Here is a 27195-nt window from a genome sequence, read left to right as displayed (position 1 = left end):
ACCACCTGAAATTGTGCACCTGAGGTAAGAAATTCCTTTGCTTCACTCTAGTCCCAGGCCTGTGTGTTAAACATTACCACATGCTCACTGTATCAGTGAGATGGACATTTGCAGAGGACAACTGAGGCTGATGAAGGTTCGAAATCTTGTCTGAGGATATTCAGAAAGACCATGGCAGGAATGGGTCAAGAACATTTTTTTTTCTTTTTTGGACAGAGTCTCGTGATCTCGGCTCACTGCAACCTCTGCCTCTCAGGTTCAAGCAATTCTCCTGCCTCAGCCTACTGAATAGCTGAGACCACAGGTGCACAGGTGCATGCCACCATACTCAGCTAATTGTTTGTATTTTGGTTAGAGACAGGGTTTCACCATGTTTCCTGAGCTAGTCTTGACCTCCTGAGCTCGAGCAATCTGCCTGCCTCGGCCTCACAAAGTACTGTGATAACAGGTGTGAGCCACTGCACTGGGCAGTTTTGGTATTCTTTTCACTTTGGAAATTCCATGCCATCCCACCTGGCACAAAACTAATCTAATCTTCATCACAACTCACAACCATCTAGCACTTTACATACAAAGCTCATGCTCACTTAATCTTTAAGACAAGCCTATATACAGGTATCATAATATTCTTGTTTATAAAATGAAAACTAGGGGACTATGGAAATTAAGTCACTTGACCAGGATCACACAGAAAACAAATAGCAGAATATGAGCACACACCTAGGTTTTCTGAGTCTGCGTCTTATGCCCTCTTAGATCTTGAGTAGGAAAAGATTTTTAAACAAAACACAAAAGATGTTTAATGTAAAATAAAATACTTACAGATTTGACCACATTAAAATTAACATTAACATGTTAATAAGTGAAACTTCAAGTGAGAAGCCAAGTTACAAACAGGGAGAAAATATTTTCAATACATATAGCCAACAAGAGATTGGTGTGAAGAATATGTAAAGACACTTGTGGATACATAAACAAAATAAGTAATGGAAAAACGGACAAAGATATAAATAAATATATGAAGAGAAGTGCAACATCATGTCATCAGGGAAATGAAAACTAAATCCTTTTATACTTAGTTTGCAAAATATTAACCTGCCTGGCAATCACCAAAGTTAAAAAGAAAATGGTTCTACAGGAATTATTACACAGTGCTGCTGGGAATCAAATATAGTATAACCATTTTGGAAAGCAGTTTGGCATTTTATACTGAAGCTGTTTTGTACGTACAACTCAGAAATTCCACTTTGAGGTATATTCTCAAGATAAACTCTTATACTGGCATAGTAGGAGTCATGTGCACAAATCATACACACACATGCACATACGCACACACAAATATGCATGCACAGCTTTGGGGAATCATTTACTACTTTATTCAACAACTGTCTATCAAGCATCTGCTATAAATTGAGTTTATTGATACTTTTTAAATTATAAAAATGAACAAAATACAGCTTCTTCCATGAGGAATACACAATATGGTCAGAAAGAGACATAAACAATACTTGCAGTGCCATGTAGTATTTTTACAGAATTATAAGCAAAGTGTTTTGAAAGCCCAGAAGAAGAAAAAAGTAACTGTAGAAGAGATAAATTTTGAGCAGGGATTTGAATCAAGAAGTGAAGAAATGCCTGAGACCAGTGACGTGGTCCAAAGTTCCATTGCAAAGGTAGGATTTGAACTTGGTTTGGAAAGCTAGCTAGGGCCAAGATGGCAGGAAGAAGGATGGGCATTACTCATTTGAGAAGTGGGGGTCAGGAAGGGATGCAGAGAAGGATGGAATAATGGAGCACATACCTCAGGAGAGGAGAAGCTAGAAATAATGAGTAGTGATAGAACATGTTATATTAAGGAGACCATAGGCCTTGAAAAAGGACTTATGACTTGATATGATAAAGGACAACATTTTAGGTTTCTGAGCAAAGGGCATAACATAAACTTTTGTTTTCAACCCTTTTCTGGTTGCTGGGCTTCCTTCAGAAGATCTTCCTGCTCATGAGGTTGGCTAAGCTATGTAAGTGGGAGTCAATCAATAGGGTTTTATTTGGCCATCTGTGGGAGGGGGAATTATGACACATGCCTTGATTCAGAGCCCAGTCTGGCTGCTTCCCCACAGGATATGCTGGGTTTGGAGAAGGATTTGCCTAGTTCACAGAAGGCAGAACTGGGTAGAACAAGAACACCAGACGTTCACATCCTTGAAAAGAAGAGAGTCTTTAAACCCTCAAAAATGACAGACCATAAAACAGAGCAGATGAAGGAGAGGTGGAGGAGAACAAAGGCCATCACTGCGGCAGGAACTGGATAATAATAATTATAACACTCAGCTAATACCTTATACTTGCATACTTGCAGAACACTTTTGGCACTTCATCATTGAAAAATATTTCACACTGGAGGGTCAATTTCACAGAAGCTGAACCTGATTTTAATCTGAGATTTGGAATGAAAAGAGGAAAAAGAAGATTGGGTAGGCAATTGATGGAAGGTTTTTTTGAGAAGACGAAAGAGGTCTGATGATTAATTATGAAAGCATGGAGATGAGGAGGTGCCCCAAATTGTTAAGAACTAAACCGGGGCCATGTAATCATCTAATGAAATGCTCTTTTATTTCATTAATGAAAGGCTTGCTGGGTCAGGGGTCGCTGATTCTAGAACCAAGGAATTTTAGAACATTTGATATCCTCTTCCAAATTCCTCTTATGGCCCCACAATACTTTTTACACGTATATTTCAGTGCATGTTCATAGAATATATAGAGCATTGCATTTGCCTTTTAATTCCTTGGAGTATTTTATAAACCTGGGTAATGCAGTCCTGCTTAAATTTGACAGTTATAGATGGTTTCATCTTTAGACCACATCTTCCATGACCTCAATTACCGCATTAAAATATTGTAAGCAAATTAAGATTCAAATAGCATTTATTACACAAGATCAAGTTCACTTTACAAGTAATTTACATATTGTCACTGACTCTGTGCCAATTGCTTACAATTTTGACATTGTTTGTGGGAGAGTGGCCAACACTAATGCACAAGACTTAGACATAATTTATTATGAGACTCTTTCTCTGTACTGTGGGATATTTAGGGAAGTCGTGCAATATAACAGAAGTGAGTGCACTAATCAGTGTGGCTGTTTAGATTATCTTAATTTAGGAAATGGCAATGCAGTAATAGCTCTACCTGTTCAACTTCTAGAACAGGAAAAGTTCAGTACCAAGATGAGTTCAGGGATTTAAGAAACAAGGGAGGTGGATCTCTTGTTGATAATTCGAACTACTCTCTTAAATCACATTTTACCCCCATCTGTTTTTTTAAATTTTGTCTTTCTGTGCAGTGCTCCAGATAGCACAGTGAAGAGCAAAGGTGTTGAACAGGATTTTTGAGTTTAAGTCCTGACTCTGCTACACTTTAGCCGTGTGACCTTGAGCAGCTCACTTAACCTTTCTGTGCCTCAATTTTTCTCACATGTAAAATGGGAATAGTCATACTGCTTACCTCATAGGGTTGCCGTAAGGATTAAATGAGTTAATAGAGCAGTGCCACATTTACAGTAAGTACCACGAAAGCCTTGGCTTTTTATTATTAGTCTTTCTGTTATGTATTTCTACATCCCCTTTCACTTGGATTTCTATTATAGCACTAGCATTAGGTCATCATTTTTTTCTTTTCTTTATTTCAATTTTTATTGGTGAATAACATGCATACAGAAATATATGCACAAAGCATTAATGCAGAGCTCAATGAATTATTACAAGGCAAATACATTTGTGTAACCATGGCATTGGACCAGCCTTTTTCATGCCCCTGACAACCACTTACTCTGTTCTTTCCCCCCAAAGGCAGCCACAATCTTAAGAGCTAATATTGTAGAAAAACTTTATCTTTTTATACAAATGTTTTACTAGAGAACATTTTAACCATATACAAAATAAACAAAGTAGTGTAATAGACATGACACCCAGTCTCAACAACTATTAATCATTTGCCATTTTTGTTTCATCTATACGTCAACCCATTCCCCACCACCCCCATTTTATTATTCTTTTAAGATATTTTTGTGAGATAAGATGTATATGCATTGAAATGTATAATTTTAACTGTAACTTTTTGATAAATCAATACACACATATAATCTTTTCTCCTTTTAAGAATAGAATTACCCCAATTAAAACTCATTAATGTGCATGTGAATCACTTGGAAATATTTAACATCCAGATTTTGATAAAATAGATCGTGGTTTTGCCTGAGAATTTGTATTTTGAACAAGGTACAGAACCCTGGAGCACCTGGTAACTACAAGGGAGTTAAACTAAAAGAGTTTATCTAAAGTAAACAAAAGTTTATGAATAAAATGAAAGAAAATTGACCTCAGGTGAAAGGGGAAATCAAAATACATGTGCAATATGCTACCTGTAGGAACGTTTGGTTAGCAATGACACAAAACAACCGAACAGTTTTATAATGATTTGAATCCAAAATTAGCAAAATCTCTCTAAGGTTTCCGTGGAAATGCTTCTTCAGAATAAAAAATTTTAGTATCATAAGGCTTTGGTTAAAAATAGCAAAGATTTGGAAGGAGATGTCTTATAAGTAAATAGCAGACCCCTTTTCACACCCATAGGTGGTTTTTACAGGTTTATCCAAAATCCAATCATTTACACACCAAGTACAGATAATTTTCATGTCTCTTTATTAAAATTACATTTTAATGCCCTTACAAGGTTTAACTCATTTTTCTTATAAACTTAAGTAACAACATTTTTATATGACATTATAAGCTCCATGTATATTAAACTTGAACTGACATAATCGTATTAGGCAGTTTCTGTGTGTCTACCATCCATTATTCTTTGGGATTCCACCATTTGCACAGTCACCATGGCTGAAAAACATAATGCTCGAGACACAGGATGTTCCCTGCATCTTTTCCCTTCTCGTGGCATCAGTTCATCAGTCAATCGAGTAATATGAGAGTGGAGGCTATGTATTCCCTAGGATAGAGGGTCTCATTCTTGGGCACTCTCTTCAGAGGAAAAACAGAGCAGAAAGTCCTCTTAGGAGACGCTTCCTGGGACCCGGGCCAAGCCTGCTCAGGGGTGAGGGCTGTCATCAGCAGGTACAGACGTCTCAGGAGGGAGAGATGAGGCAGCCATTCCGAACCTGGAGCTCCACCATCCCTTGTCCCATCCCATCAGGACAATTCTGAGGGGCTATTCTGGAACATGTCTGGATGGTGGAGGTTGGGGACAGTGTGGGCTTTGATGGGACTCAGGTAAGGTTTGACATGGGGAGGCAGGAGGTCCATGCGCAGCATCTGGAGTGGTGTCCTTGTGGGTTGGGTCCAAGTCCATTTTCACTACAGAGGAAGCTGGAGAGGAAGCTCCAGGTTCCATCTCTGATTCTCTTTGAAGGTGGAATCTGAAAGTCGTGGTATCTTTGGGAAATTTTGGAAAGTCTGCTCGATAATCTGGGAAGGCCTCTTGCTGGGTTCCTGAATGCTCGATTTGCTGTCCTGACCACATAGATGTTTGACAGGCAGACAGCCAGGTTTGCATTCACACCAGCACAACCATGAGCCAGAGGTCGCAGTGGCCAGGATGAGTGTCTTGGTGACAGGCTAGGGTACATCATGGGAACAAACTTCAAGCCTCATTGCTTGGCAATGAGGGTTGAGTCCTGGCCCAAGTGCTTGGGTGCAGCATAAGGCCAATCAGCAAATCCACCTCCCACCTCCTTTAGATATCCATAAGGCGAGAAGGAGCCCAGTTCATGTTTCGATGGGAGGCTCTGCCAGGTACATGGATCACACATTGGGTTTCTTGACTGCTGGCTGAGTTATCAGAATAGATTCAGGATGGATCTATTCTTGGATGTGCGGACAGGCATTACTCCTTCAGTTTTGCTGATGCTTCAATTCAAGTCTCCTGGGAAGTTTCTGCAGTAGAATCTTACTGTGCAGTTCTCTTGACTGTTTATTATAAAGGATATTGCAAAGGATATGAATGAAGACATGTGTAGAGCGAAGCATGGGAGAAAGGGTGCAGAGCTTCTATATCCTCCCTGCTCATGCCACCCTCCAGGAATTTCCACATGTTTGGCTTTTCAGAAGCACCTTAAAAAAAAAAAATTAACATTCTTGTCAACCTCACTAATTCTAAGTTCTTTGATTCTGTCCCAGCACATATATTGGTCATTTTGGGAATAAGTACAATTCCCAAAATGAGTACAATTTTGGGATTGAGTAGACATTTAGTACATGTAATTTTTCAAAGAGGTTCTTTCTTTTCTTTTTTCAAATAGAGTCAGTAAAAGAAAGCTTTTGAAAAATGACAGCACTCAGGTGGTTTGGGGCCATGAGAATTTCTGTCTTTTACCCTCTGCCCTGTGACTGCCACTTGGAGCGTCTGGTAGTTGCTCTGGGGTTCTTCATTGAGAATTGTGGGCAAATCTGAAATGATTTCAGTCTTTCCTTGTGTAGACATGGCAGGTGAGGTAGTGCTTCTTTCCTGTATATTCAAACCCTTGGGAGGATGCCTCTGAATATCTAAACTAAGAAATGACAAGTGTCTTTTTTCCCCTACCATAATTCTCATTATAGCAGATACAATTACTCAAAAGCAGCAGTTCTTCAACTGTGTCCAGGGACTTGCATCATCAGTATCACCTGGGATCTTGTTAGAAATGCTAATTCTTGGCCTCACTCTAGACCTAAGGAATCAAAAACTAGAGCGGTGGAGCCTACCTAGGACTTTGTTTCTTAACAAGCCCTCCAGGGTATTCTGTTGCATGTTGAAGTTTGAGTAGCACAGCCCAAAAGGGTGAGCGTTCTCTAGCTGCAGATGATTAGTAGCAACCACTACTCCAGAAACACTGAAGAAGGCTTAAGCAGCCATCACGGTTAAGACCAACCCCAACAAACCATCATGGAGTGACTGATTTGTGCCAGGCACGGTGGCAGATGCTTTTAGATGTATTAGTTTATTTAGTTTTAACCACAGTCTTTCAAAAAGATGGCATTAGCCCAGCGTCGTGGGAGGAGGAAACTGAGGCATAAATCTTTACCCAAGGTCACTGAGCAGGTAAGTTACAGAACTGAAAATTGAACCCTGGTCTGGCCGATTCCCTAACTCATACTTCTACTATCCCACTTGTCCAAATCTCTAAAATGCTCACCTTTCTTCTTGGTGCTTAGCTTAAATGATTCTTATTTCAGATAAATATTTTTTTCTCTGTTTTTCAGAATGCCATGTATTTGTGTATATTTGTATATAGGTGTTACAGCTAAATTCTGCACCTCAATAATGTAGATATCTATTTTGCTCTTTCATTTCAGCAAACATTTGTTGAGAACCTCCTGTGTGCACAGCATTGCAAACGTACACGCAGAAGTGCTCATGCTGGTCAAGATCATCCTTGGCCTCCAAGTGATCACTCAGATAACTGGCTGGGATCCAAAACTGTATGGAGAAAAATAGGTTAAAGTTAAATATATAAGGTTTAAGATACTAAGATAGTGAGAAACTTCTCCAAAGGCAATCATAGTAGCTAATGTTGAGATTAATTAACATTGCTGAATAATTTTGTATTAACTAGCTTAAATCAAGGTCAGAGGCAAGGGAAAAGTGAGAGGCAAGTTTAGAATATAGAATGTCATCCACAGCTTTCTAACACTGTTCATTCTCTCCACATGTATTAAGGCTATGCTATGTGTCCTGTACTTTACAAGGTGCTGTATGTGATAAGAAAGAACTAGAAAATAGAGTCCCTGCTTTCAAGGAGCTAGCTAAAGGACTTTGTCCTTTGGCTTGCCTTGCTGTTATCAAGATCAATCACTCGTTTTAAAATAAAATGTTCTACTCTGCTTAAGGGTATTAGTGATCATCCTCATATAAAAATGATTTGATTTCTCACCAGCACCTTTGATTTTCACTTAATGTCCAGGGGTCCCAGCTCAGCTAACCTCTTTTCTATTTTTAATCAAATTTGTAGAAAAAGCATAAAGTCTTACCCTATGTAACAAATGCTTGACTTTTATTCATTCTGCAAATTGATTAATGCTATGGAGTGTTAAGATGAAAAAGAGAGTTCCTACACCCAATGAAATCAGTCAGGCATGCAAACACATTATTATAATGAAGAAAGATACATACTAATACAGGTATGTACAAATAATTAACGGTCATCAAGAGCAGAGCAATAGTTCTGCCTAAAAAATGGCTTCATGTGTATGGTGGTAATTGAGAATAGTCTTGCAGAATGATGAGACATTTTCTGGGTAGACATAAGGAAAGGGAATTCTAAGGATGGGGAACAGCATTTAAAAAGTTATGGACACAGGAATCAGCATGACATATTAAGGAAGTGATGTTTACAGCTTGGGTGTATTTAAGGGGAAGGAAAAGGAACTTAGGGGAAAGACATGTTTTGAATAGTATGTTCAAGAACCTGAAGCCTACATGATGGGCAATGAGGACCTACTACAAAGTGTTAATGAAGGCCAGATAATCCTTAAGCAAGAGAATTAGAAATTGGGATCTACACATTGAGAAGTTCTGTATGTCTGCAATGTGAAGAATGACTTGAATTATTATGGAGTTAGAGTAGATATTAAGGAATAGAAAAATAAAGACTTAGAAGTAAACTTGACAGGACTTAGTAACCGGATGTATAAAGTAAAGAATATTCAGCCTCTGAATGTGCAAACCTGTCTTTTTTTTTTTTTTTTTTTTTTTTTTTTGGTATTTGTTGGTCTGTGTTTTGTCTTTACCTGTTAGAAATTGATACTATTTGCACTAGTTGTGAGCGTGACTGCAAAGACTAACCCATGGTCCATTGCCCCTTTTGAAGCAAGAATGTGCAAAGACTGTCTTCTGCTTTGGAGGTCCACTTTCCACATGAATTTTGTAGAGTCTGTTTACAATTCAAATTTTGAGACCAACTCTATAATATTGCTGGAGTCATTATTTCCACATTGATTGATCATGAAGCAATTAATCAAACCCCAAATGATTAATCTAATTCTGAAGTCTTATTGCTCATAGAACCTAGCTGTTCAGCTACTGCCAGGGTGGAGACAAAAACAGCTCATATGCTCCAAATCAACTTAGTCTTTGATGACATTGAGATGTGGCCCTGGACTCACTCCAAACCATCCTTGACTCTCTGCTACCACACCCCTGCACACATCATGAGGCGTCTCTTCTAATTTCCTGACATTCTCTGCTGCTCTCTTTTCACTTCTACTGCTATCTCTATATATGCATATATTATAAACTCCACGGAGGTATGATCTTGGTCATAGTTCTCTTTTTGTTATCAGGAAGAGCACTAATTGGCATATCAGAAAGAATTTAGGGTAAAGCTATAAATGCTCTCAAATGCACCTGTGACCTAATGTGGCTCAATTATCAACTCCTCCTGAAATATAATAGGTTCTATATCAGGAATTTTCTGCATCGGAAATATTTGTTGGATATAAATTACATGTATGCCATCAACATGAGAAATGTTGAAAGGGAAGTTTGGAAACCTTTTCCATATCCCATTCTCACACTGACTAGCTGGGTGAGCTTGTGCAAATCATTTCCCTTTGCTGGGCCTCAGTTTCTTTATTGTGTGTGTTGGGCCAGATAATCCTGATTTTTTTTCCAATTATAGCTCTATGACTCTATGATGCTGTGAAAAAACAGTCTACAGATCCCCCAGTGGAGCACTGTTCCTGGCTGGATAATTTACACAATCTTCAAAGAAAACATCCCAATGATTTTCTTAAACTTTATTTTACAATTTCAAATAAGTGAAAAGTCTATGAATTTAATTAAGTAACATAAATAAACAGAAAAAAGATGACTGAAGAAGACACTAACATTCTGAGACAAGCTTTTTGTGTGATCCTGTTTTACCACATTGGGCTACGTCTCTCTTAAAGCAAGTGGTATGATGTATATTCTAGGACTGGGCATGTATATGGAAAATAATAAAGTAAAGATCTGAGAAAAGGCAGAAAAAACAGCTATTTGAGGGTTGTGAAGGGAAGGGGTAATCCTCAGCTTCTGGGAGCTTTTCTCAGTTTTCAGAACAGGTATAAGTTGAGGTTGGTTTGATGTTCTTGATATAAAGGAAGTATTTCCTTTACATTTTTGTTTTATTCTAAGTGAAACCCACTGGAAACTGGATGTTGGTAAATAACATGGTAAAAACATAGTTCAGGCCCTCAGAGTATTCATAGTCTAAACAAGATAAAATAGAGTAAGAAGCAACCATGACAGTAAACACATAAAAACTAAAAATATTTTAAGGTTTGACTATATTTAAACATCATAAAATAATAGCATACCGCAAAGCAAAACAAAAATAGCTTCTGACATAAAATGTCCTCCTTCTCTTATTCAAATGATTGATTCAGGCGTTGGATTCCATAGTTAGAACTCTCTGAGTGTAAGATCAAGAAGAACAAAAGAGAAATTAGTGAAGCATAATGGGAGAGGCTCAGAACTAAGAAATAACACACATGGATGCTAATATTGGCTCTCTCACTCACTGAGTGGCCTTGAGAAAGCCATGTCCCTTCTTTGGGTTTTAGTCTTCTTATATGTGCAGTGAGGAAATTGGGCTTGACCAGTGTTTCTCCATCTTCGAATGTACCTACCTCTGTGAACATTTTCACAGAGCCCGGCGGTCCCTGGATCTCGGTTTGAGGAATACTGTCTTAAAGTATTGCTCAAGTAGTGCAGTGTGATTATATCAGCCCAAATGCTGATGTGAAACCCTGAGATTGCTGTCTGGTATATGGTGGTCAACCAGATGGCTCAAAATGTGCTTACCTTAACTAGTCCATTCAACAAGTTTCTACTCTGTGTGCCACTATTCTAGGCATTTTGGATATATCCAAATATCTCATGGACAAGATCATTGCCCCAGTGGAGCTTATATTCTAGCATAGAGAAACAAAGTATAAATAATATAGATAATAAATAAAATTGATTTTGGATAAAAATATTCAAAACACTTTCATAGGGAATCAGGGACCCCTACAAATACATCCGAGGATTGCAGCTTGAGAAACGCCTGTCAGATGAGCCCTAGAGGTTTGTCACAGATTCAGTGACCACCCCCACTGGTCACCTTTTTCAGAGTGAGCGGCAAGCAGAGAGTGTCTCCACCCAGGAGCCCAAATGAGCAGAAACTGTTTTAATGGAAGTTTCACCATACGTGAATAGCAACGCAGGACTTTTCTTGCTCTTACTTTGGTTTGTGACTTACCCGGTTCTGAAGCAACATGGAGGTGTTTCTAGGCACAGGGCCAAAACTTCATTGCAGGGCTCTGAGAGAGCACAACTCTGGAGAAAAATCATTAAATTAGGCAAAGATCCAATAGACTTAAATTCTCTGTTTTTGATTGCTTGCTGTGAGGAACACTATGACATGATTTAAAACGATGATTTAATGTAGCAAGAGGAGAGGGACTCTAAAAACCAAATAGTGCAGTCATACAGTTCTAATAAAATTAGTCTATTATGTGCAAATTGATTGCTGGTGCTTAGATTTACATGATGTTTATGATATCAGAATATCTGACAAAAATTGATGTCAATATTTATGCTTCTGTAAATTACTCACACAGCACTATTATGATGGCTTCTAATTAAAGTGGAACCAAACTAACTGACCTTTAAATCCAAAGGACTTTGTAACCCAAAACTCATACATATTGGGATGGCAGATTGCATTTATAGGAGAAGAAAGAGAGCTTTGGGGGAATGTGATGTCTTACTATGAAAAAATAATTACACATTTTTCAAGAGCTGGTTCCACTAACAGACAGATTTTAGATTTGATTCAACCTGCATTAAACTGCTGCTATGTAAGTTCATGGCAAAAGGGGTCTGTCGCTTTAAACCTAGGGTGTTTGAATGATTTAATTTTTTTTATTTTTGGCAAGAAATATTTGCTCTTTTGCTTTTGAAGGTCAAATGAGATAACTGATCAAATCAGAGAATCTCTTTTTTGTTCGTTTTGTTTTAACCTTTTTATTTCAGAATAATTTTATATGTATTGAAAAGTTGTAGACTAGACTTTGTGCTCCTTGAGGGCAGGGATTACATTTTATTTATTTTTTGTAATCTCCTTTAACACCTGGCACAGGGTCTGATGTGAAGAAAGAGTGTGATACGATTTTATTTGTTTTCTTGAAGAAGACAAGAAGGATAAAAGATTGCAGGCCGAGTGTGGTGGCTCACACCTGTAATTCAAGCACTCTGGGAGGCCAAGGCAGGCGGATCATGAGGTCAAGAGATTGAGACCATCCTGGCATGGTGAAACCCCCTTTCTACTAAAAAAAAAAAAAAAATTAGCTGGGTGTGGTGGCAGGCGCCTGTAGTCCCAGCTACTCGGGAGGCTGAGGCAGAAGAATTGATTGAACTCAGGAGGGGGAGGTTGCAGTGAGCTGAGACGGCACCACTGCACTCAGGCCTGGTGACAGAGTGAGACTCCATTAAAAAAAAAAAAAAAAAAGCAAAGCACCTAGTATTTTATAACATAAGATGTTCCATTGTTAGTCCTGACAAAGCTTGATTTTGGCTTTCCTTGTCCTGTTAGTAGCAAGTCAATTATGCTTTGACAAATTTGTTTATTTCAAGTAAATTCACATATTATACTTTGAATGCATATTTTTAGAAACACTTATAAAAATAATTAATTTGAGGGATTTAAGTAACAATAGAGGAAGAAACCTGATTGTTAGTCCGGGGTCAGAATATCAGGATTCTTGCCTTGTTTCTGGCACAAACTTGTTAGGTGTCCTTGAGCAAACTACCTCTCATTGAGGATCTTGCTTCCTTAACTGTAAAATAAGGAAGGTGAACTCTGTTCTTCAAGGTTCTTTCCAGCTTGAAAGTGCTTTCTCTTCCTCTCTGTGCTCTCCTTGTTTAACGCTGCAGTTGTGAAGAGGTAAGGGTGATGAAATGCTATTATGCTACTGTGTATTTTGATTAATGTATTTAACTAAAGATTTGTTACATATTTAAAGTTCATCAGTCATGGTTTTCACACTTGTGTGCATTTTCAGCGTTCAATTGCAAATCCTTCTCATCTTTGTACTGAAAAGATTTCTATCTGCATTTCAGAGAGGGCTTTTCAGTTTTGTTATAAAACCTCATTACTTTTTTATTACAGACTTAGTGGAGCCTTCTCTGTTGAATTGAATCATATGATTCACTATTAGCTGGACATTTAATACTATATCGTCTTTATATTGTTCAGGATTCTTCTCAGTTCTTTTATTTGCACTTTGGAAATGCCTCAGGAGAAGAAATGGAAAGATGATATTTCTTTCAAATAATTATTCCCTGTCCCAGGAAGATAGTGTTTTAAAGATAATTATTTAAACAAAATATACTACCTTTTTCTAATTCTTTTTGATTTAAGCTCTCTACAATAGTGAATAAGAGGAATGAATAATGAGGTGGTTTAGAAAATAATGTGGCTTTTGGCAAAACCAAAATATTTTTAAAAACCCTTAAAGATCATCAGCGCATACCACACGTTTTGTGAAGCTTTTGTAGAATTTCTGAGCTGTCCACCTCTGTTATTATACTTATTCACGGATCTTCCACTACTCCTTACAGGAGTGCTCTGCCAATTACTAGACAACCCATGTTTGTTGAATGAAATAAAAGGCCCCCAAACATCTATGCAATTATCTAACAAAACTCCTGGGAAGTAGATGTGACACGGCTAAACGTTATTTTCAGGTTCAAGTTGCTTTTGGAAAGGTCTGTCTTTCCTGCATTAAAGTTTCTGTGCTATTAGAAGCCACTTCCCAATTTAGATGGTCTGGTTCCCTATTGCTGAGTAAAAAACTATCCCTACAGTAGGTGAAAACAGTAATCATTCTATTTTGCTTGTGATTTTTCCGGGTGAGGAATTTAGGAAGGGCTCAAGGGGGTGATTCATTTCTGGTCTAGTGGCATTAACCTGGACAGTAGTAGCAGGAGGATTTGCTTCCAAAATGGCTTCATCACTTGCATGAAGTGGCACTGTCACCTCAGCGCTCCTTGGTCTCTCTCTCTCTCTCTCTCTCGTCTCTCTCTCTCTCTCTCTTCATGTGGTGTGCCTTCCTTCAGGGTCTTTCCATGTGGCTTGGGCTTCTACAGCATGGCAGTCTCAAGAACCGGACTACTTACCTGGCAGCTTACTTCCTCGAGAGTGATCACTCCAGGAAGATCAGGAAGAAACTGCAAAGCTTCTTGTGACCTAGCGTCACAGAGTGTTACTTTCATACCATTTTATTAGCAAGTAGGTGGAGAACTTCTTGATTCTTCTGGCATAGACTCTACCTTTCAAGGAAAGAATGGCATGGGCAGACAGGGAGAGATGGGACACACAGTGACTAACTAGAGACAAGCTACCACAATAAGAAAAAAAATTACATATGTGTATTTAGTTGAAAAGCCATGCAGATAATATAATTCAACTCCCCTTTTTCTATGGTCAGGCAATAGTCATCAAGCATTTATTGTTCATTTTGATCATTTGCTTTTTGTTTCTTCTTGTGTGTATTCAAGACAACTAATAATCCTTTATTTCATTTAAATATGTCCTGTGGAGTTGAAGTCTTTTTGTGTCCATATTTCAATAGACAATAGGTTGAACCATATGAATTTGCCACTATTTTGCTTTTTTTGATGAACACAGTGGCATCTCCATGCACTCTACTTAATTCTTTCTGTATTCCCTATTGAGGTAATAAAATGCCCAGTGAATTTTGTAATGGTATGTGGCAGCTTTTTTTTTTTTTGCAGGTAACGTTGACACATGTCTTCAAATCAATGGCTGTTCACATGCAGACTCATTTGGCAGAAACAATAAGTTTCCATGCCAATTCAGAAAGGGAGAGAGGTTCAGGAAGACAAAGGGTTGAGAGAGACATTTTACAATATATCAAATATGAGTAATGATATCTCAGTTTGTACTTTAAAAAGCACTGGTGATACTTAATCTTTCAATAACGCTTTATAGCTTACAAAGCATGTTCTCATTCATTATCTGATTTAATCCTCAAAACCTTAGAGGGAGATAATTTTATCCTCATTTTACTGTTTCTGAGTGATTGTGATTTACAAGGTCAGGCAGCTAGAAAGTAGAAGAGCTGGGACTTGAACCCGAATTAGCAATCTATATAACAGAAAAAATTGCTGACTAATTTGTGAATGAAAAAAAATCTTAATTTTGTAGAAGTGTATTATAGCCAATAATTGAAGTTTACAAATCTAACAATTTCTAAAGATAATTACTGTCAAAAGTTTGGCTCATATTTCAAGTTATATACAACATTCTCCACAATTATCTAATTTTTTTAGTTTTTAAAATCACATGTGTTAAATATTCTGTGGTTGTAAGTTTTATATACACCCACCATATATACATCTATACATATGCATATACATATACATATACACATACACATACACATGCATACATTTTTGAATTAGCAAAAGAAAAGAGTCCATTTTTAGGAACAGCGTTTCTGGCAAATGTAAGCATTGATTTGAAATTGAAATGCAATTGAAAATCTATATAGCAGTCTGTGAAGTATGGATTTTCAAAATAACTACTTTTCAAAATGCATATTAATATTTGAGACAAGAGGAGAGACTCTTTTATTCTTAGAAGTCCTTGAAAGAGATCTACTTTAGGAATTATTTCCACTCTTTGAATCTAGCAAAGACATCATTTTAAATAAAATCACAGTTCACAGTAACATAGAACATGTTATGTAGCTATTGCGGGCAAAGCAATCCTGGGAACCAGACTAAACAATTTACTTCTTGCCTAGAGAAAGATGAGGCATTTGTAAACAGTGTGAAGAGCAGAGCCGCTTTCTGATGAGGCTTTTCTGTTTGTCCTGTCAGCGGAGTCCCTCTTCACCTGACAAATAAGATACTGCATTCGTCCTGGTTAGCAACTGAAGAAAAACCCCAATCCTCCTGCCCACTTCACATTTATGAAACGACTATTTGCCAGTTTCCTATTTGTTTGGGATGATGCAAATAGCAAATAAATCGCAGCAACCCTTTCTTAGAATGCAATTAACTGCATCACAGATAAGAAGGATTAAAATTACACTGGGTTTGTTTTTCTGTGTACAATTTCATTAAGGATCATATACCCTTAAGGAAATTTTAAAACAAAAAGCAAAACAAAACAAAAAACCCTTTCACCCTCCTCTCTTGGTCTCAGAAATGTGTTTACTGAGGGAAAATTTTATATTGGAAAATAATTTGTTCCTGTCCTTCCAAAATGGCTCATTTTGCCTTTGTAGCAGATACTCTATTTCAAAATGATCGACATATGTTGCTCAGTATTTCTTCTAAAACTGTTGGGGGAAATCCCGTTTATAAATCAGAATTTAAAGAAAATGCATAGAATGTTCTTGAGTCGACAGTCAATGCATATCCATCCACTTACGATTGTAATTTTGAGTGGTTTGCTTAACCTTTGAAATTTTGAAAGCTCCTAATCCATTGTTCTGTATGCTAATTTTTATGATGTACAGTTGTCCTTTGCTTTCCATGGGGGATTGGTGCCAGGACCCTCTCTAACCCCTGCAAATGCCAAAATCCATGGATACTCAAGTCTCAAATAAAATGGCATAGTATTTGCATATAACCTAAGGCACATCCTCTTGTACATTTTATATTATCTCTAGATTGCTTATAATACCTAATACAATGTAAATGCTACGTAAAGAGTTGTTATACTATATTGTTTAGAGAATAATGATAAGAAAAAAGTCTGCATATGTTCATAGAGATGCAACCATCCATTTTTCTTTTTTTCCAAATATTTTCAGTCAGCCATTGGTTGAATCCACAAATGTAAAACCACAGATATGCAGGACCTACTGTATATTCATTCTTAGGCAGAAAACAGCTGTCATTGTGAATTTTTTTTTTTTTAAAGATACTGAACTGTGTACTGGTTTCATACGTGGCTAAAGCAAACTCAATCTGTGAGCCGGAATGCATCGGACATTGTTTCCAGTAGGTCAATAAAATGACGGATGGATTTCAGCCAAGTTGTAACAGAGGACACACATCCTCTGTTGAAATAGCTGAAAAGACAAATTAATATTGAAGTGTGGAATACTGAGTTGGACTGTCTTTCAGTGTACAGAAATAGACTAAAGTAGATTACGAAAATGAGGCATGTGTACTTCAGGCAACTAAAACAGACTTGCTATGCAAACATGAGGTGGTAGATGAAGACTTGAATGTGATGGTTAGAAAAGTGATCATAGTTCAGACTCCACAATACGCAGTAGAAGGTCACAGAGACACCTTCAATTTTAGGACCTGTGCAAAGACCATTTTACACAGATGCTTACTACTAGATTGGCAGGATTTCTCCGTGGTCCTTTTTCCACATCTGCAACTCCATGCTAAAATCCTCTGTCATTTTTATTGCACTTTAAGTAGTATGAATTTTTATGGGACATTTTCCAAAATAATTAGGTTAGGGGGGAAGTAAAAGTCTCACCTAATAGTTTGTTATTGCAAGAGAAAATAAAGCACAACAAAATAACACAAAACTTTAAATACTGAGTCAAAACTTTCACAATTCCTATTGAGCACAGGAAAAGAAATGTTGAAATTTCTTTAATCTAACACTGAAAGTACTCCATGATCAGTATAATTTATTTCCTATAACATTTTTATAGATGAAATTCTGGGAGAAAATTACATCTTAATTTTTGCTCACTTTTAACTGAAGTTTAACATTTTCTTTGATTACAAATGTGGCACAATAGTATTAGCAATAAAGTGCCTTTGTCACCAGTAGAAATTGCAGATATTTTCATATCACATTACAGTTGTTGCAGATCTCTTGAAGCAGGTTATTCATAGCTCATTATTGCTTTGAAATTGTTTGTTATTAGACCCACACACATTATTATTATAATACAACACAAATTATATTTTTGAATATTTTGATAATTATTTCAGTATATTTGACTTCCTTTGCAAATCTATATATTTTATTTTATGCATTATTAACAAATTTGAGAGGTGTTCCCCAGACATTACCATATTGCCAAAGAGGTCCACAGCACAAGAAAAGTTAATAATCTCTACTTTAGAAAAGCTAACTTGAGGCTGGGTGCAGCGGCTCATGCCTGTAATCCCAGCACTTTGGGACACTGATGCTGATGGATCACCTGAGGTCAGGAGTTTGATACCAGCCTGTCCCACAAGAGGAAACCCCTACTAAAAATACAAAAAATTAGCCGAGTGTGGTGGCAGGTGCTTGTAACCCCAGCTACTTGTGGGGCTGAGGTAGGAGAATTGCTTGAACCCGAGAGGCGGAGGTTGAGGTGAGCTGAGATCACGCCACTGCACTCCAGCCTGGGCAATATAGAGAGACTCTACCAAAAAAACAAACAAGCAAACAAACAAAACAAACAAAAAAGCAAACACTAACTTGAGGACCATCCCCAAATTCCTGGCATTCCATTCTAATCCCAGGCCTTTGCCGGAAAAGCTGTTACTCCCACGCTTCATCATCCTTACATTTCAATACAGAGTCTGGATGTTACCACATCCTCTAGGTTGCCCCAGACTCCACCAGTCAGAATTCGCTCATCTTTCTTTATGTTCCCTCACAATGCGTTTCACATTTCTATATGTAGTTACTTCATCCTGCCTTTTATTCTAATTAGTTGCTTCTTGCTATGTTTCTGCCTATAAACTTTTTGGAGGCAGGGATATGCTCCTATTTAGTTATCATTTGATTATAAAATTTAAATCTCATTGTGATTGAAGAATATGTTTCCATACTGATACTTTGGAAGTTATTGAAGCTTGCTTTATGGCTTGCTAAATGACCACATTTCATAAATGTTCTATTTATGCTTAGACATGTGGTATAATGTGAAGCAGTTGGGTACAGTTGGGTACAGCCTTGTTAATCATGTGGTTCAAATCTGTATTCCTATGAGATTTTTTTCACTGCTTGATTTGTCAATTAATTACAGAGGTGTCTTAAAGGATTTTGCTATGAGGTAGATGTATTAATTTCGTCTTTTACTTCTGTCATTTACATACATATTTTTTAGATTCATATTATTAGGTACAGATTTACATCTGTTTTAGCTTCCTTGTAAATTACACCTTTAATCAATAGTCAATGACGATTTTATCTCTAGTAATGCTTTTTTTTACAATACATTTTTCTGATATGCATATAACCCAGATGTCAGCTGGATAAGAATTTTACTGGTATCTTTTTCCATTCCTTTTAATTTTTCTGTGCCATAGGTTTTGGACATGTCTCGTGAAAGTAACAATGCAGAATTTCATATTTAAAAAAATTCTAAAAATGATTGTCTTTTACTGGAGACTGTAGCCAACTTATACTATTTGCATTTGTGTTTATTGATCTATTTTTATATGTAACATCCTTTTATACTTTATCTTTGCCCTGCCCTTTGTAGACTTTAATTCCTCCTTTTCTTAAAGTTTGTCTGATTAAGTGAAATATTTTCTTTCTCATTACATTTTTCTCTATTAATTTGGAAGTCTTAATTCTACTTATATTATTTTTGCCATTCCCTAGAAAGTTTAACATTTATTCTGAAAAGTCTGAATTTATTTATGTCTTTACCTTTGTCTCAAATCACATAAGGAATAAAAAAAGTTTAACCTCCTCCTCTCTTGACTATTTATTTGCGATTATTGTCTTTAATGAGACAATAATGAGCCCCACAGAAATACAAACTACCATCAGAGAATACTATAAACACCTCTATGCAAATAAACTAGAAAACCTAGAAAAAATGGATAAATTCCTGGACACGTACACTCTCCCAAGACTAAACCAGGAAGAAGTTGAATCCCTGAATAGACCAATAACAGGCTCTGAAATTGAGGCAATAATTAATAGCCTACCAACCAAAAAAAATTCCAGGACCAGATGGATTCACAGCCGAATTCTGGCAGAGGTACAAGGAGGAGCTGGTACCATTCCTTCTGAAACTATTTTAATCAATAGGAAAAAGAGGGAATCCTCCCTAACTCATTTTATGAGGCCAACATCATCCTGATACCAAAGCCTGGCAGAGACACAACAAAAAAAGAGAATTTTAGACCAATATCCCTGATGAACATTGATGCAAAAATTCTCAATAAAATACTGGCAAACTGAATCCAGCAGCACATCAAAAAGCTTATCCACCATGATCAAGTGAGTTTCATTCCTGGGATGCAAGACTGGTGCAACATATACAAATCAATAAATGTAATCCAGCATATAAACAGAACCAAAGACAAAAACCACATGATTATGTCAACAGATGCAGAAAAGGCCTTTGACAAAATTCAACAGCCCTTCATGCTAAAAACTCTCAATAAATTCGGAATTGATGGAACATATCTCAAAATGATAAGAGTTATTTATGACAAACTCACAGCCAATATCATACTGAATGGGCAAAAACTGGAAGCATTCCCTTTGAAAACTGGCACAAGACAGGGATGCCCTTTCTCACCACTCCTATTCTCTCACCACTCCAACATAGTGTTGGAAGTTCTGGCTAGGGCAATCAGGCAGGAGAAAGAAATAAACGGCATTCAATTAGGAAAAGAGGAAACCAAATTGTCCCTGTTTGCAGATGATATGATTGTATATTTAGAAAACCCCATCATCTTAGCCCAAAATCTCCTTAAGCTGATAAGCAACTTCAGCAAACTCTCAGGATACAAAATCAATGTGCAAAAGTCACTAACATTCTTATACACCACACAAACGGAGAACCAAATCATGAGTGAATTCCCATTCACAATTGCTTCAAAGAGAGTAAAATACCTAGGAATCCAACTTACAAGGCATGTGAAGGACCTCTTCAAGGAGAACCATAAACCACTGCTCAATGAAATAAAAGAGCACACAAATAAATGGAAGAACATTCCATACTCATGGATAGGAAGAATCAATATCGCAAAAGTGGCCATACTGCCCAAGGTAATTTATGGATTCAATGCCATCCCCATTAAGCTACCAATGACTTTCTTCACAGAATTGGAAAAAACAACTTTAAAGTTCATATGGAACCCAAAAAGAGCCCACATTGCCAAGACAATCCTAAGCCAAAAGAACAAAGCTGGAGGCATCATGCTACCTGACTTCAAACTATACTACAAGGCTACAGTAACCAAAACAGCATGGTACTGATACCAAAACAGAGATATAGACCAATGGAACAGAACAGAGCCCTCAGAAATAATATCACACATCTACAACCTTCTTATCTTTGACAAACCTGACAAAAACAAGAAATGGGGAAAGGATTTCCTATTTAATAACTGGTGCTGGGAAAACTGGCAACCATATGTAGAAAGCTGAAACTGGATCCCTTCCTTACACCTTATATGAAAATTAATTCAAGAGGGCTTAGAGACTTAAATGTTGGACCTAAAACCATAAAAACCCTAGAAGAAAACCTAGGCAATACCATTCAGTACATAGGCATGAGCAAGGACTTCATGTCTAAAACACCAAAAGCAATGGCAACAAAAGCCAAAATTGACAAATGGGATTCAATTAAACTAAAGAGCTTCTGCACAGCAAAAGAAACTACCATCAGAGTAAACAGGCAACCTACAGAATGGGAGAAAATTTTTCCAATCTACTCATTTGACAAAGGGCTAATATCCAGAACCTACAAAGAACTCAAACAAATTTACAAGAAAAAAACAACCCCATCAAAAAGTAGGCAAAGGATATGAACAGACACGTCTCAAAAGAAGGCATTTATGCAGCCAACAAACCCATGAAAAAATGCTCATCATCACTCGCCATCAGAGAAATGCAAATCAAAACCACAGTGAGATACCATCTCACATCAGTTAGAATGGCAATCATTAAAAAATCAGGAAACAACAGGTGCTGGACAGGATGTGGAGAAATAGGAACACTTTTACGCTGTTGGTGGGATTGTAAACTAGTTCAGTCATTGTGGAAGACAGTGTGGAGATTCCTCAAAGATCTAGAACTAGAAATACCATTTGACCCAGCCATCGCATTACTGGGTATATACCCAAAGGATTATAAATCATGCTGCTATAAAAACACATGCACATGTATATTTATTGCAGTACTACTCATAATAACAAAGACTTGGAACCAACCAAATGTCCATCAATGACAGACTGGATTAAGAAAATATGACACATACACACCATGAAACACTATGCAGCTATAAAAAAGGATGAGTTCATGTCCTTTGTAAGGACATGGATGCAACTGGAAACCGTTATTCTCAGCAAACTATCGCAAGAACAGAAAACCAAACACCACATGTTCTCACTCATAGGTGGGAATTGAACAATGAAAATACTTGGATACAGGAAGGGGAACATCACACACTGGGGCCTGTCGTGGGGTTGGGGGATGGGGGAGGGATAGCATTAGGAGATATACCTAATGTAAATGACGAGTTAATGGGTGCAGCACACCAACATGGCACATGTATACATATGTAACAGACCTGCACATTGTGCACATGTACCCTAGAACTTAAAGTATAATAAAAAATTAAAAAATAATAATAAAAAATAAAATAAATATCTAAAAACTTAGTATCATGTTAATTTTGCCTTTAGAATTTCTTTTACTTGATTTTATTGGTATAAATTCTCTCAGTTTTTGTTTATCTAAAAATGTTTTAAAATTTTTACTCCTTTCCTCTTTGAAATAGTTTTGCTGAGTGGACTAGTATAGACGGAACAAACTGAATTTGGACTTTTATTTTTACTAAACCAGTTGTTAACATTTCATTTTTAGGTATCTGACCCTATTTCTTTTTCCCCTAGATGATTTTCATCTTTGGTGTCCTCTAGTGTTATCCACTGTGTCTAGGTGTGAATTTTAAAAAAATTTACTCTGCTTTGGATATATTGAGATTCCTAAATTTGAGGATTTGGTGTTTTACACTCTATTTGAAAAATTCCCAGTCATCATCTCATTGAGAAGTTTATTGCCCCTCTCATTCTCATTCTTGTCATTCTTTTTCTATATCTTTTATTAGATATATATTAGACAATCTATCTTCCATGCTTTTTATTTTCTCTGTCATATTTTTCATCTCCCTCTTGTACTGCATTATATTCTATCTGGTAATTTATTTATATTTATCTTCCAGTTCATTATTTTTTTTATTTAGCTGTGTCTAACACATATTAAATTTCTAATTTTAGTTACTATACTTTTCACGTTTAGAAATTCTATGTGGTTTTTTAAAAAAATTTGCCTGATATATTTTATGTTTTCATTCCTTTGTTGTACTATTAATTTTCTCTTTTAGTTGTTCAAATATATTAATCAATCTTATTTTATATTCTGCTTTCATTAAACATAATATCTGCTTATTTACAGGTTTGATTTAAAGGTATGTTGTCTCTGCATGTTCCTTCTCATGATAGTTTATTTCCTTGTGTACTTAGTGATTTTTTAAGAAAAAATTATGAGCTCATATTCCTTGGACTTCCTATTCCTTGGAGTTTCCTGTTGCTTCTGTAACAAACAACCACATACTTCGTGGCTTAAAACAACATAAATTTATTATTTTATAGTTTTGAAAGTTAGAAGTCCGGAAAGGGTTTTAATGGACTTAAACCAAACTGTTAGCAAGGCTGCACTCCCGCTGGCCGTCTCAAAAATAGTTCCTTTGCCTCTTCCAGCTTCAAGAGCTGGATTTTTTTTTTGCTCTTCTTAACTTCATGGTTTCTTTTTCCATTTTCAGGGCTAGAAGTGTAACATCTTCAAATTTCCTCGTACAGTATCTTCACACTACCTTCTGTCTGTGTCAAATATCCCTCTGTCTCCCTATTATTAGGACAATTGTGATTCTATTTAGAGCCCATACAGATAATCTGGGATAATTTTTCCATATTAAAGTTCTTTACTTAATCACAGCTGCAGTCTCCTTTGCTATTTAAGGTAACAATTGCAGGTTCTAGGGATTAGAACATGGACATCTTGAGGGGCCATTATTCAGGCTACACCATAGTCGTTATTTGTGGAAGTTATCTGAGGTCTGGTTTTAAAGTTTTTCCTCCATAAAAAACTTTTACATCTCCCAGTTTTGCTGGCATTACTGATCCAGGACTAATTTAAACTAAAATGTTATGTTTCTTTTGGTCTAGGTAGTTGTTGCTCATGAATGAAGCTACAAGGAATTTTGTGTTTTTATTTTCAACTATCTAGAGCCAAGGCTAAGACAAGCATGTACTTCAACTGTTTTCCTTTGTTGGGTGATTTTTTTTCTGTTTTTTTCCCAATGAAAGTATTATCCCTTGAATATCCTGGCTTTAGGCGAGTCTTCAATACAACTTCTTTCTTTACTTGGGCCCTAAGCTATGTCTCCTGTTTCTGTAGAGGTCTATTAAAACTCTGATTATAGACAGCCTGAATTGACATATTTCTCCAGGGCAAATGCTGGTTCCATAACTTCCTCCTGTGGATTAGCACTTTCTACATTTTCCTTCTGACTGCCAAGAAATTCTCTATCAGCATAGCCAATGCTTTACTTTAAAAATATTTTATTCAGTGTTTTTAATTATGCTGTATTAGCAGGGGTTTCTTTGAATTTAGGTTGTAATAATGCTAGAAATAGAAGTCAGGTACTAAAAGAGTGTCTAAGTTTTCCTTTTCCCAGTGTGGAAAACAATGACATCCAAACTGTGACTGATAAAAGTTAAATTAAATAAAGACATAACAGATTAGAGCCTGAAGGAATGTTAAAGTTGAGTAGTTGTGACAGAGACTGCATGGCCCACAAAGCCTGAAGTATTACCCGGCCTGTTACTGAAAAAGTTTGCTAAGTCCTTATCTAGAGATTGTTTTTGACCCCTCCGTGAAGCCAGAATAGGGATGGTAACAAGTTCATCTTCAGAATCTCAGTTTGTCCTGGGGAGAGAGGGTATCTTTCCTTTTGGTTATGGGGAACCACTTAGCCTTAGAAGTGCTTATGAACTTCACGAAACTCAGGGCTTACCTACTATGTCTGTTTTCTCTACAACTAGTGATGCAGCTAATGTGTAAATGGCAAGAAGGTAGAATATCTTTTACTGAGACTACTCTTCCTTTCTTTCTGTCAGATTAATTGGCTCATGAGTTGCTGAGTTGATAAGTAAGGCTTCACACTGGCTTGCAGATTTAATATGTTTGGAGGCAAACAAAGAGGCGTCTGGGGTGTCATCTTGTCACCACCGCCATTTTGCCATACAAATGTAGAAAAGCCACATCATGTCACTTCCCTCATCTACAGAAAGAAAGGTAAACTCAGTGACCTGCAAGTTCTCTTCTATTCCAGTGTTCTCTGATTATAAAGTCAGAACAAAACGTGTTATCGTTTTCCCAAGATATATTTCCTTACTTGCTCATGAAGATTACACGAGGAAACACATGTGAAGCCTGAGAACAGGGCTTGGCACAAAATACGTGCTCAATGAATGTTAGCTATTACATCATTGTTAATACTACCAAATGCCTCTTAGACTGGTTTAATCTTTTCTTTATGGATGATAATCCCTCATGTTCACTGAAAAGCATTTGTTTAGACAATAGCAGCTCTGGAAAGACATTCTGATCTGCATAAGACAGCATCCCAGTGTTCTACGTGCTTTCAGAGGGATTGATTAACCTCCCCACTGCTTCTGAGTGCATCACCAGCAGGTGAACCACAAGCCACAAAGCATTGAACAAAATCTGCTTCTTCAAAAGAAAGAGAGGAATAAAGAAAGAACTCTACAACCACAGGCTGGCTAGGTTTCCCTGATGATGCCTACAGCCTGAATTGGGAGAAGATAGGGTTATTGTGATGAATATGTTGGGACTGCGGCATGCTTATTGCAGAGGTAAGGATGATACATAACCACACTTGCTCTAGTTAGAGTTCTGATGCCCGACTTGTGTTCTGTGTCAGTTAGGGTCCTAGAAGAAAATAATTAGTCCAAGAGAGTTAAAATGAGAAAATATTAATATAAGGAGGAGGCAAGGTTAAGGCAAAATTAAGAAAACCATCAAGGGATGTTGAGGCAGCCAGAGACTAGAAGTAGTGGAAACTGTCATTGCCACAAATACTTTCTTTCTGACCTCCAAATACTGAAGGGGTAAGGGGAGAAAAGAGTATGACTGGGGCACTGAGAGAGCTGGGGCCAAGGAGAAAGGGCTGCCTGGCAAGGGGGAATCATGGATTGATGCAGCTAGTTTCAGAGAATTAGGAAAGCAGCAAGATTGAGATACCCCATCTCTTGTGCCTCCCACCCTCTGATTTCTTATGGAGTGTCCCATTGGCTGAATCTAGTTGGAAAGTGGTAAAGTAGCTTTTATTGAGGACTATTGAAATAGGGATATGGACTAATGCAATGGGGTTTTGCAGTAGGGGAGTGAGATAGGGCTCAACTCCAAATGGACCAAGAAAAATTGAGAATTCATAGTTAAGGGGGAGGAGCTACTGATGAAAGACTACTAAGAAGAAACATCAAGTATGGGGGTGGTGATATGGTTTGGCTCTGTCTCCACCCAAATCTCATGTCTAATTGTAATCTCCACGAGTTGGAGGAGGGGTCTGGTGGGAGGTGATTGAATCATGGGGGATGTTCCCCCTTGCTGTTCTCATGATAGTGACTGAGTTCTCATGAGATCTGGCTGTTTGAAAGTGTGTAGCTCTTCCCTTTTCATGCTGTCTCTCTCCTGCCATCATGTGAAGATGTGCTTGCTCCCCCTTCACCCTTCTGCTATGATTGCAAGTTTCCTGAGGCCTCCCCAGCCATGCCTCCTGTATAGTCTGTGGAACTATGAGTTAATTAAACTTCTTTTCTTTATGAATTACCAGTCTCAGGTAGTTCCTTATAGCATTGTGAGAATAGACTAATGCAGAGGGATTCTGGCTATTGTGACCTAATAGGATTCTTGCTGAAGGCAGGCCAGGGTAATCAGACATCATGTGGGGCATGGTAAAGAATAAGGGATTTGGTCAGATGTCAAGGGTATGGGATTCTGATTAAACTGACTTATCAGGATTCTTGCTAAACTGACCCTTTGTGGACATGCCCAAGAGTAGGGCCTTTCAGAGAAGACTATGTAGCATTTGGTCCAGGAGAGTCTTTGTCAGGTCCCAGTTCT

The sequence above is a fragment of the Piliocolobus tephrosceles genome, chromosome 6 (genome assembly GCF_002776525.5).
Source record: "Piliocolobus tephrosceles isolate RC106 chromosome 6, ASM277652v3, whole genome shotgun sequence".
Taxonomy (NCBI): Eukaryota; Metazoa; Chordata; class Mammalia; order Primates; family Cercopithecidae; genus Piliocolobus; species Piliocolobus tephrosceles.
Note: the sequence above shows the minus strand (reverse complement) of the source record.